The sequence below is a fragment of the Macaca thibetana genome, chromosome 4 (assembly GCF_024542745.1).
Source record: "Macaca thibetana thibetana isolate TM-01 chromosome 4, ASM2454274v1, whole genome shotgun sequence".
Taxonomy (NCBI): domain Eukaryota; kingdom Metazoa; phylum Chordata; class Mammalia; order Primates; family Cercopithecidae; genus Macaca; species Macaca thibetana.
The window spans coordinates 95,800,618-95,813,291 of NC_065581.1; the positions used below are offsets into that span (position 1 = coordinate 95,800,618).

Sequence of the window (12,674 nt, forward strand, 5' to 3'; positions counted from 1 at the left end):
AGTTGAATCATGGGTCCCGGCTTTTCTCGTGCTGTTCTCATGGTAGTTAATAAGTCTCATAAGATCTGATGGTTTTAAAAAGGGCATTTCCCCTGCACTTGCTCTCTTGCCTGCTGCCATGTAAGACATGCCTTTGCTCCTCTTTCACCTTCTGCCATTATTGTGAGGCCTCCCCAGTCATGTGGAACTGTGAGTCAATTAAACTTCTTTCCTTTATAAATTACTCAGGCTCAGGTATGTCTTTATTAGCAGCATGAGAAGGGACTAATACTGTTATTGTCACTGAATTACTTAGACTATGCCAGAAACTTTAACAGGAAAAATCTGAAATCTTAGGGATTTGGCATAATAGAAATTCATGTCTAGCACTTACAAAGTCCAGCTGGGTATCCTGACCAATGCAGTGGATTTCTTCCTTGTGGTGATCCAATGACCGAGTACCTTTCTTCTGGTGACTGTCATTCCCTAGGGAATTAAAGTCCGCTGTCAGATCTTCTTGTTTGACCAGAAGACTGGGAAAGAGAGCAAGCAATGAGCAAGGAGGATTGGGAAGGCATTGTTTATGGGCGTGTCCTGGCAGGGGCACTCCCTCGCACATCCCAACAGCCAGTGCAGGCATGGGACCACACTTAACTGCAGAAGAGCTTTTGTTTAGTTGTGTGCTCAGGAGAAAGAAGGCAGGTCAGTTTAGTTTCTGTCACAACCACCTGATGACCCTCAAGGGAAATTGTTTCTGCACAAACCTCAGGTCCAATTTAAGATTGAAGCAATTTAGACTCTAATTAACTCATTTTGAGTTGTCAACTACTTATATTATCTCTTATCAACCATAATTTGTCCTCTCTCTCATTTCCTTATCATTATCTGCATGGAGCAATAAGGTCTCCAACCAGGGATGGTTGCAGGACTGAAGAGTTGAGAGGGAGAGACTTAGGTTTCCAGATTGATTATTTCTTTGTCATTGGGAATGGTACAAAAAAGGAGTCACTAATCCCAGCCCAGCCCCCTCACTGAGGATTCCTGACACACACTGTCTTCAGCCCTCTTTTGGAGAGTCAAGTGGAACTCAAGCAGCCTCTCTCTGCCAGGCCAGGAACAGAACCATCTCTCTGTGGTCAAGGACTTCTTTCCCTGACTCCCTCTGGGTCTGGAGCTTCTGCTGACCTGAGGACCCCCTTTTTATCTTGAGATAAAAATCATTGCATAAAAGAGATCCTCTGCTAAATTCCACTTCTTTTTGAAGGTTAATGGTTTTATGCTCAAAAATCAAGAACACAATTTTCATATTCCTGCCCCCAAATTCAGAAATGAGTTAGTGCATTAAGTATTTACCTTTTCCATCACCAAGCCCATCCTTTCATCTCTCAAGGAGATTAGAGAAGTTTTCGTTGTTCTTTTCTTCCACTTTACTGCATAAATCTTAATGTAATTCTGTCCAAACTTTCTTATTACCTTGGTGTTACCTTACATGCATGTAAATTTGATAATAAATTGTTCTATAATGAAATATTTTTTAAAGAATTTAATATTTCTATATTTCCACCCAAGCCTTTGTCCGATGCCTGCCATTGGTGAAATGTTTCTGTTGCCCAAAATCTCAAATCATTAGAGACCCACAAGGCTTGGCTTCAATATTACATAAGTTATTGGCTTAGTTAGACTTTCTCCTTGTGGCTGCTTTCTTAAGGCAATATAATGTAAGAGTTAAGAGTACGGTCTTGGAACCAGACTGCTTAGGTCCATATTTAGGTTCTGTCAATTGTATGACCTTTGACCAGTTACTTAGTGTTCACGTGCCTCTGTTTTTATCATATATATCATTGGAATAACAATAATATCTTGTGAGGCTCTTGTAAATATTAAGTGAAGTAATACACATAGAGTGCATACAACAGAGTATGGCATAAAGTATGTATTCACTATCATAATTGCAAGCTAGACATAGTTCCCCTAAAACAAAAATTGCCAGCCCTTAAGCTATGAATGCATATGCTGGGGTTATAGATCCCCTCAGTTTTCAGAGAGAATGGGCAAGACTTTCATCATCTCCTGCTATGAGCAGCCTCAGTACTTCACCTCAAAAAGCTGTATACAAATATCATTTTTTTATGTGCCATGATGTGACAAACCAAGAAAACACTGCCATATAAGTTTCTAAACAGAAATCATGATCCAAAAAGGAGCTCTTATTCTACTGAAGTTGAAACAGCAAAAGCAAGGATATACTCAACACAATTTTCTAACAAATTAAGGCCATTAACTTCTGACTGAGGTTTCTGAGAAATTGTTTACAGAGAAACGTATTGCACTAGAAGAGAGAAGATCAGAGGATGCCAGATTTCTAAGCACAGAAATGAAAATTTCTACAAGGACATGTAACCAGGAATTCTGCACAGTGCCTGACAAAAGAAAACGTTTCCATTCCCAGGACCCCAGAATTCCCCCAAGCATGGTTGTGATTCCCGTGGGAACACCCAGTTCTCACTCTACTATGTATGCCTGGGGAAGTCTGACTCTCCTAATCTTGGAATCTGTGTTCTAAGCGGCACCTCTACGATCACACTGAGAATTATGTCCTCTGAGTCCCCAGCTTTGTCTGGTTCCCAAAATCATTCATGGAGAAGACAAATTCAGGCAGTGTCTCTCTAGCCACCCACATGACAAACATCAAAAATCAAAACATAAGTACACAAACTGTGTCTATACTTGTGGCTTTTGGAGACAGTAATGTTAAAACTTCTTCAACAAAATCAGAAATTTTACCAGACACCCAGAAGTCACTCCAGCCCGGTACAAAGCTAAATTCTGACTTCTTTTAGGTCTCCCTAAATTAGTCTTCCATCAAGTCATCCCAGGACAAAATAAGTGATTAATATGGCACTTGTCTCAAGTCCACTATGCAAAAACATATATAACTTGAAACAACAATCATAACACTTTGTTTTATACAAAACTATCCAATGTTAATCCAATGTTAATGATGCTTTCACATGTCTGACCCTAAAAAAAAAATTATTCCATTTTACTTTTTTTCATTCTTAGGTCTCTCCCAGTGTTAAACCCTCCTAATCACAATAGGGCTTAATTTCGTGGGGGCAATGTTGAGACCCCTGCTGGAGTCCAAACACCAAAAAGGATTTGTCCTCACACGCAACACATATGATAATTTAAAAAGCTAGTATTTCCTGAACTCTTGATGTATGCCAAGAAAATGCCTCCAATGAGTTCTGTCATTTCCTCACTGAGACGAAAACAAGGTGTCCTTTGAAAGACAAAGGTATTCACATTTTCACAATTGAGTTCCTTGAAACTTCCTTAAGATGCCTTACAAATCTTTGAATCCCTGATGACACATAGTAGACACAGGTGTACCTGGGAGATACTGCAGACTCAGTTCCAGACCACTGCAATAAAGCAAGTATCAACAGCAAAGGGAGTCATACCATTTTCTTGGTCACCTAAGGCATATAAGAGACATGTTTCCACTATATTGTAGTCTAGTGAGTGTGCAATAGCATTATGTCTAAAAACAATATGTACCTTAATTTAAAACTACTTTATTACAGCCAGGTATGATGGTATATGCCTGTAGTACCAGCTACTTGGGAGGTTGAAGGGGGAGGATCACTTCAGCTCAGGAGTTCAAGACTGTGGTGAGCTATGATCATGGTGCAGCACTCCAACCTGGGTGACACAGTGAGACCCTGTCTCTACAAAGATTTTTTTAACTTTATTGCTTAAAATGCTAACAGTCACTGGAAGTTTGCTGCATTGAGTGACCCTTCCAGGAAAGATTTCTCTCTAGCATATAATGCTGTTTAGTAGCATTTTACCCACAGTAGAACTTTTCTCAAAAATGGAGTAAATCCTCCCAGACCCTGCCACTGCTTTATCATCTACATTTATATAATATTTCCAATCCTTTGTTTTCATCTCAACAATGTTCACAGCATCTTCACCAGGAGAAGACTCCATCTCAAGAAATCTCCTTTTTTTTGTCCACTGATAAGAAGCAACTGCTCATCTGTTCAAGTTTCACATGAGATTGTAGCAATTAAGTCATATCTTGAGGCTCCACTTCTACTTCTAGTTCCTCTTGCTATTTCTACCACATCTACAGTTATTTTCTTGACTGAATTTTTGATTCCTTCGAAGTCATCCTTGAGGACTGGAATCAACTTCTACCAAACTGCTGTTAATGTTGATATTTTGACCTCTTGCCATGAATCATGAGTGTTCTTAATGCTATCTAGAACAGTGAATCTTTTCCAGAAGGTTTTCAACTTACGTTGCCCAGACCCATCAGAAGAATCACTATCTATGGCAACTATAGTCTTATAAAATGTATTTCTTAAATAATAAGACCTGAAATTCAACATTACTCCTTGATCCATGAGCTACAGAATGGATATTGTGTTAGCAGGAATGAAAACATTAATCTCTTGGCAAATCTCCATCAGAGCTCTTGGTTGACCAGGTGCATTGTCAATGAGCGCAATATTATGAAAAGAGTCTTTACTTCTGAGCAGTAGTTCTCAACAGTGAGCTTAAAATATTCAACAAACCATGCTGTAAATAGATGTGCTATCATCCAGGCTTTGTTGTTCCATTTACAGAGAACAGGCAGAGTATGTTTAGCATAATTCTCAAGGGCCCTAGGATTTTGGGGAAGGCAAATGAGCATTGGCTTCAACTTCTAGTCACCAGCTGCATTAGTCCCTAACAAGAGAGTCAGCATGTCCTTTGAAGCTTTGAAGGCAGGCATTGATTTCTCCTTTCTAGCTATGACAGTTCTAGATGGTATCCTCTTCCAATAGAAGGCTGTTTTGTCTACACTAAAAATCTGCTAGGCTGGGTGTGGTGGCTCATGCCTGTAATTCTAGCACTTTGGGAGGCCGAAGAGAGTGAATCACCTGAGTTCAGGAGTTCAAAACCAGCCTGGCCAGCATGGTGAAACCCCATCTCTACTGAAAATTTAAAAATTAGCCTGGCATGGTGGTACATGCCTGTAATCCCTGCTAGTTGGGAGGCTGAGGCAGGAGAATCACTTGAACCCAGGAGGTGGAGTTTGCAGTGAGCCAAGATCGTGCCATTGCACTCCAGTCTGGGCGACAAGAGTGAGACTCTGTTAAAAAAAAAAAAAAAAAAAAAAAAAAAAATCTGCTGTTTAGCCTCCTTCATCAAAGATCTTAGCTGGATTTTTTGATAACTTGCTGTAGCTTCTATGTTAGCACTAGCTGCTTCATCTTGAACTTTTACATTGTGGAGATGGCTTCTTTCCTTAAACCTCATGAACCAGTCTCTACTAGCTTCAAACTTTTCTGCTGCAGCTTTCTCACCTCTTTCTGCCTTCATATAATAAAAGAAGGTTAGGGCCTTGCTCTGGATTAGGCTTTGCCTTAAGGGAATATTGTGCCTTAAGGGAATTCAAACCACTCAAACTTTCTCCGTATTAGCAATAAGGCTGTTTTGCTTTCTTATCATTTGTGTTCACTGGAGTAAAACTTTTCATTTCCTTCAAGATCTTTTTCTTTGAATGCACTCTTAGCTAATTGTTCACCACAAGAGGCTAGTTTTCAGCCAGCCTAGGCTTCAACATGTCTTCCTCACTAAACTTAATCATTTCTAGCTTCTGCTTTAAAATGAGACATGAGAGTCTTCATTTCACTTGAACACTTAGAGGCCATTGTAAGGTTATTCATTGGCCTAATTTCAATATTGTTGTGTCTCAGGGAATAGGTAGGCCCAAAGAGAAGGAAAGAGATGGGGGAACAACTGGTCAGTGGAGCAGTCAGAACAAGCACATTTAACGATTACGTTTGCTGTCTTATATGGGTGTGGTTCGTGGCACCCTAAAACAATTACAACGGTAACATCAGAGATCATTGATCACAGATCACCGATCACAGATCACCTTAGCAGATATAATAATAGTGAAAACGTTTGAAATATTGCAAAACAAAAATATGACGCAGAGACATGAAGTGAGCTCATGCTGTTGGAAAAATGACACCGATAGACTTGTTCAACATAGGTTTGCTACAAACCTTCAATTTGTAAAAAACAAAAACAATGCAGTAGAAAATAAAGTGCGGTAAAACAAGGCATGCCTATATTGAATAAGATTTTGATAAACTAAATATTTAAATTTTTTCTTTAATCATTAGTATATGCTCTGAGGTCTTTGAAAACTAAAATGCACTGATATTTCCCACTTCAGAGTTGATGAGAATGACAACCAATACGTATATTGCTTCAAATAATAGGGTGTCAGTTTATACACAAATAAAAGCATTTCTTCTCCATTATGTTAATTCCAATTTAATGTCAATAACTCATATAGGTCATTAGTTCGAAAGTTTTAAGTTGTATAAAAAATGCATTGTAAATTTCATTAATTTTATATAGAATACAATAATTTTACATTCATATTGGGACGAATGATTTACTCAAAGCTGCTGTATTTAATCACGTAATCAGAAAAGTGAATGTACTTCACCAGTTTATCATTTGGTACTTTTACATTAGAATATTCAATCAGATCCACCTTAAAAATTTATCTAATACTTTTTGTTTTCAACCTTTGTAGTTCCAGGGAAAAGTGTTTTAAATAATCATTTTAATAACTTAATGGGTTTGATATTTTATGTCCGAGTGACATATAGTTGCCAATTTCGCACAAGTGTGCTTAATGTTCAATAATGTTGTGGTTGCAAAAGAAACTACCATCAGAGTGAACAGGCAACCTACAGAATGGGAGAAAATTTTTGCAATCTACTCATCTGACAAAGGGCTAATATCCAGAATCTACAAAGAACTCAAACAAATTTACAAGGAAAAAACAACCCCATCAAAAAGTGGGAGAAGGATATGAACAGACACTTCTCAAAAGAAGACATTTATGCAGCCAATAAACACATGAAAAAATGCTCATCATCACTGGCCATCAAAGAAATGCAAATCAAAACCACAATGAGATACCATCTCACAGCAGTTAGAATGGCAATCATTAAAAAGTCAGGAAACAACAGGTACTGGAGAGGATGTGGAGAAATAGGAACACTTTTACACTGTTGGTGGGATTGTAAACTAGTTCAACCACTGTGGAAGACAGTGTGGTGATTCCTCAAGGATCTAGAACGAGAAATACCATTTGACCCAATAATCCCATTACTGGATATGTACCCAAAGGATTATAAATCATGCTGCTATAAAGACACATGCACACGTACGTTTATTGCGGCACTATTCACAATAGCAAAGACTTGGAATCAACCCAAATGTCCATCAATAACAGACTGGATAAAGAAAATGTGGCACATATACACCATGGAATACCATGCAGCCATAAAAAAGGATGAGTTCATGTCTTCTGTAGGGACACGGATGAAGTTGGAAACCATCATTCTCAGCAAACTATCACAAGGACAAAAAACCAAACACCTCATGTTCTCACTCATAGATGGGATTTAACAATGAGAACACCTGGACACAGGAAGGGGAACATCACACACCAGGGCCTGTTGTGGGGTGGGGGCGGGGGGAGGAATATTATTAGGAGATACACCTAATGTAAATGACGAGTTAATGGGTGCAGCAAACCACCATGGCACATGTATACATATGTAACAAACCTGCACGTTGTGCACATGTGCCCTAGAACTTAAAGTACTAAAAAGAAGTAAATAAATAAATTTAAAAAAAAAATAAGAAATAATGCTGTGGTTACCATGGGCAAATCAGAGAGATTTAAATTACCTACTTTAACTTATCTCTTGGTGTTTTAAATTCTTGTTTTTATTTTGCAAGTCACTTTTAAAGTCTTTTTAAAAGCCTCGTAAAGTCTCTTTTGTGCATAATCCTTGCACAAAATCATTCAATTATGTTTAGAATTTACACACTACTGTTGTTCGAATGAATATAATGTTATCATCAGATAATGACTGAAGCCAAAATTAATTTCATCATTATTTGCAATGGAGTATTTACCATCATTTGCAGACTTTTATGGATTCAGTGAAAATGTTTATATTGCTATTTTTTGTGCGTCAGAAACAATTTAATGTTAGAATTTTCATATGATTTGATCTAATTTACAAGCACACACTCTATCCTTAAATTACAGCAGCTAAATTTTAAAATTCAATAAACATGTTTTCTAAGAGGTTGTATTGTATAGCAGAAAGAGTATAAATTGAGTTAATCACAGACGGTTTTGAATCTTGGTTCTGCCTGCATACTACTCTGTGACCTTGCAAAAATTCTTAATTACTCTGAGCCATTAATTTTCCTGCCTATCAAGCAGCAATCCCTACCTGGAAGGTGATCATAAGGATTAAATAAGAAAACACATATAGGCCGGGCGCGGTGGCTCAAGCCTGTAAAACCAGCACTTTGGGAGCCCGAGACGGGCGGATCACAAGGTCAGGAGATCAAGACCATCCTGGCTAACACGGTGAAACCCCGTCTCTACTAAAAATACAAAAAAAAATTAGCCGGGCGTGGTAGCGGGCGCCTGTAGTCCCAGCTACTCGGGAGGCTGAGGCAGGAGAATGGCGTGAACCCGGGAGGCGGAGCTTGTAGTGAGCCTAGATGGCGCCACTGCACTCCAGCCTGGGTGACAGAGCAAAGACTCCGTCTCAAAAAAAAAAAAAAAAAAAAAAAAAAAAAAAAAGAAAACACATATAAAGCAAGCACAGTGCCTGGCACTGAGAACTCATTCAAGAAATATTTGGTCTTTTTCTTTCCTCCTCTTCCTAAATGGAAATTGAATTGGCTCTATCAACTATCGTCCGAAGGACAATTGATAAATTGATCAAATAAACACTACTAATTTGCTGTATGAATCAGGGGTGGGTGTTGGTGTATATGTGTGTGTGGTAAGATGAGCTACATATCACACTATAACTTGATTTGCCTTTCTGGCAAGAGGTGCTCTTATTAAATGCCCCCCATTTATTTTTATCTCAAGCATGCATTCAGTGAAATTTTCATTTTTTCTCACAAAAAGACTTTTACAAATTATTAATCATTTAGCAAATTCATTAAATCATGTCAGGGTTAGTAACCCTGTGCTTTTAAAATATTTTAGCTCCCTGAATTTTACTACGATGACACGACTATCAAGAAAAACTAGAGATTTTTTTCCCTTCTGAATGATTTCTTTATTGTTCACTTTGGGAAACTAAAGGGCAGTGAGTTTCAGCCCTTCCTAAACTGAAATTTTCCTTTAAGACATCCACTAAGAATGTGTATCACATCTGCAGTGATTTGAAAATCTATGACTCAAAAAATATGATATTTTAAATTATTTCTACTTTTCCAAAATGGCTTTCAAAGGACAAAAAATGAAAACAGTAGCAGTTTTTAACATCCCAATGTTCACAAGGCCAAATGCTTCATTTGTAGCTTTGTGTTCGTTGTTTAAAAAAAATTCTGTCCAGTATCATTTCAGAGTTTTCTGAAATATTACCAAGTTTTTGGTGTTGGCTTCAGTGCTTTATATAGTCTCGATTTTATTCTTTGATCTCCTGCTTTAGTCCTCCAGAGTCAAAGTGGAGGTCATGACTAAACCCTCCTCAATTTCTACCTTTGAAAAGATGGGAAGCTAGAGGCAGTTAAAACCTAAAAGAAAAAAAATTCAAAGCACTTATACCTTAGTTGATCAAGTTTCAAATTCAAGTTACTATATGAAAAGGGAATTATTCTATTATAGACATTATATTTAAACTATCTGGGGCTTATATTTCTTCTTTATGACAAAGATTAGAGTGTTACTTCATTTATCCTATGACGTGTTCCAGAACAGAAGTTGAGGTGATCTTTATATAAAATACAGAAGTATACTACTTCTCTGCCAAAAATTCTTATTGACCTCCCATTGCACCTACATAAAACCTAAATTCCTTTCTGTGTGCTAGCTGGTAGCTATTTGTCTGCCCAAAACCTAAATTCCTTTCCTGTGTGGAGGGATATCCCCACTGTGTGAGCCTTCCAAGCATTCCTTTTCCACCAAATGGCAGCTTGTGCATACACTCATGGCCTAAGCATAGCCAGTTAGGCTGCTGCAGGTGGAATTCTGAATCTTGAGAGAAAACCATAAGTATTAGATTCTTCCTTGTTAACATCAATTAGAAGGATTAACTATCCAGTGAAGACACAAACACTAGCAGTACCTTGAAGACATTGTAACTCCTTTCTTGGTTACTGTTCATTTGGCAAACTTATTTCTCCATATTTCCCATCAATTATGGATGCAATTCATTACCTAACAATAAATTCCTTTCTTCTTAAGATAGCCATCACTGCTATCTTAATCTGTTTTGTGCTGCTATAGAAAAATGTCATTCTGGATAATTTATAAAAAACAGAAATTTATTTCTCACATTTCTGGAAACTGGGAAGTCCAAGATCAAAGCACTAGTATCTAGTGTGGGCCTTCTTGCTGCATCCTCACATGGCATAAGGTGGAAAGCCAAGAGAAAGTGATTCATCTTCTCCAAGCCCTTCTTATAGTAGCATTAATCCATTCGTGAGGGTTAAGCCCTCATGACCTAACATCTCCCAAAAGACCCCACCTCCCAGAACTGTTGCCTTAGGGATTAAGTTTCCAACACAGAAATTCTGGGGGACAGATTCAGACAATAGCAACTGCCTTCTATTGTTTGCAACCAAGAACCCGAGCAGTACATGGCCTATAAACTCTCATTTTTACCAAACTCCTTATCAGGTTGGCAACATTCAGGTTTACTGGACTTCTTTCAGTGCCTGAAACATTTTAATCTCTTTCCTTTCTTTGCACATTCAGTTCCCTCTGCCAAGAGCTCTTTACTTTCTTTGCGTATGTGGCTAGCTCCTTTTCTTCATTTGAGTCTTCATTCAAATGTCACCAATTCAAGCAGACCATTGCAAGTAGCACAGATAATCCTTTGGCCATGTTGCTTCCCTGTCTTCTCTTCTTCCTACTTCCTTAGCATGTATATCAGTCCATTACCTGGCAATTCTTAATTGCTAGGGAGCACAGAAAAAATGCACGTATTCTTTAGATCATTAACAAATAAAAGGCTAAAATTTTATATTACTACCATTATCATTTAAACTTAGCATATATTGCAAGCAAAGAACATACATTGCTTCGAACATGAAGTGTAACTGTTACAAAAGTATATATACACACTTTGTATAAGTTTTCTTACACAAGTTATCAGGAATGATCCTTAAGCCATAAAATAAATTATCTGAAGAGTCAGAGTCAGGCTTGAGCAAAGGGGGAATGAGAACAGAGATATTTGAAATTCTAAAATTCAGAATGTGCAATTTAATCTGAATGTTATAAACTTTATGCCAAGTGACATTTTCTTGATATCTATTTTAATGTCAATAAAACAAAAGACTGATGTCTCAAAAATCTTTGGCTTCCCTGTATAAGTAAGCTCGGAAGACTTCTGCTGGTTTTTGTTAGAGCAATAGTATTACAAGATTCTTACATTTTCCCTCTACTTGGGAATATTAAAATGAATATTTTCAGACCATAAATTGGATATCCTGAGACTTGGGGGACACTGAATTAATCTGTGCTGAAGAAGCAAGTAAAGATGACAGCAGAGATTGAAAGATCCTCTTGGCTTCCTTAAGACCCCTGTGTGGTAGATATATATCATAAATATGATATGTACATTATATACGTACTGTGGGACTTCAGCATAGAGTCTTCTGAGAAAGGCACAATAGCAATAGGTATGCTAAAGAGAATGATACTTTGGGCACAGTGCCGATTTTTGGAATAGAAAATTCTTATTTTTTTATTCCGTGGTGCAGCAAGAAGAGTGCCTCGGTACTTCGTCAATTCCACTTCACATTATTATGCTCTTCTCCCCCTTCATTAAAGCACTGGTATGCAAGTGATCATTCCTAATAATAGGCTCTCCACTATTAGAAGTGGGCCTTTTTCATTTTTCACCAAATTATGAAATAGCTTCCCATTATAACTTATGTTCTGTATACTCCAGCCAAGACTTTTCTCTCATCTTAAAATGCTCTGCTTTAAATGGGCCTCTAATGTATAATTTTATTGTTTGAGCATTTCATTTTCTTTTTTGATTTATGTTTCTTTATAGCTGGTTAGACAGCTTTTTGTGATCTTTTGATGAAAGATTCTACATAAATAAAATTGACTGAGAAGAAGGACCTTGATGGTAGCGGTAAGAATGCCCTCTGTACTCTACAAACTTAAGATCAAAATTCAAATCTAAAACGAAAATTCAGAGAAGGTTCTAGCTTTCCCTGTGTCTAACTTTTATTTTAAAAATTCAGATTTAAGTTGCTAATTTTATCCGATGCTGGATTTAAGCTGTTGTATACTGATTGAAGGAGTAGTTTTGGATTTTTCCACCAACATGTACTGAGCTGTGAAGGCTAGAGTAAGTAAATAATGATGATTATGCTGACTGAATTCAATGCCACTTAGCCATTAAACTTTCAATCTGAAAAGCAACAACAAACATTTGGTATTTAGAACAGACAATGAAATAGGTGCTAGTCTTCTGCAAATAATAATTATCTGAAAACATTTAGGTCTTCAGGTTATGTCTAAAATATTTCCTACAAATTTTTTTGGCATTTCCCTATTTATATAGCTTACATTTATTTAATCCCATGTTATCAACTAGTTTTAA

At 37.4% G+C, this 12,674-nt stretch overlaps 1 long non-coding RNA gene across 1 annotated transcript in view; it reads right to left on the reverse strand.

Annotated features, from left to right (window-relative positions):
* Nucleotides 1-244: 244 nt before the first annotated feature.
* LOC126952185 (uncharacterized) overlaps nt 245-12,674 on the reverse strand; it is a 47,233-nt gene continuing 34,803 nt past the window's right edge. The window contains exon 3 of the long non-coding RNA XR_007724819.1: nt 245-465. This is a non-coding gene — a long non-coding RNA (uncharacterized LOC126952185). The remainder of the gene's footprint in view (nt 466-12,674) is intronic.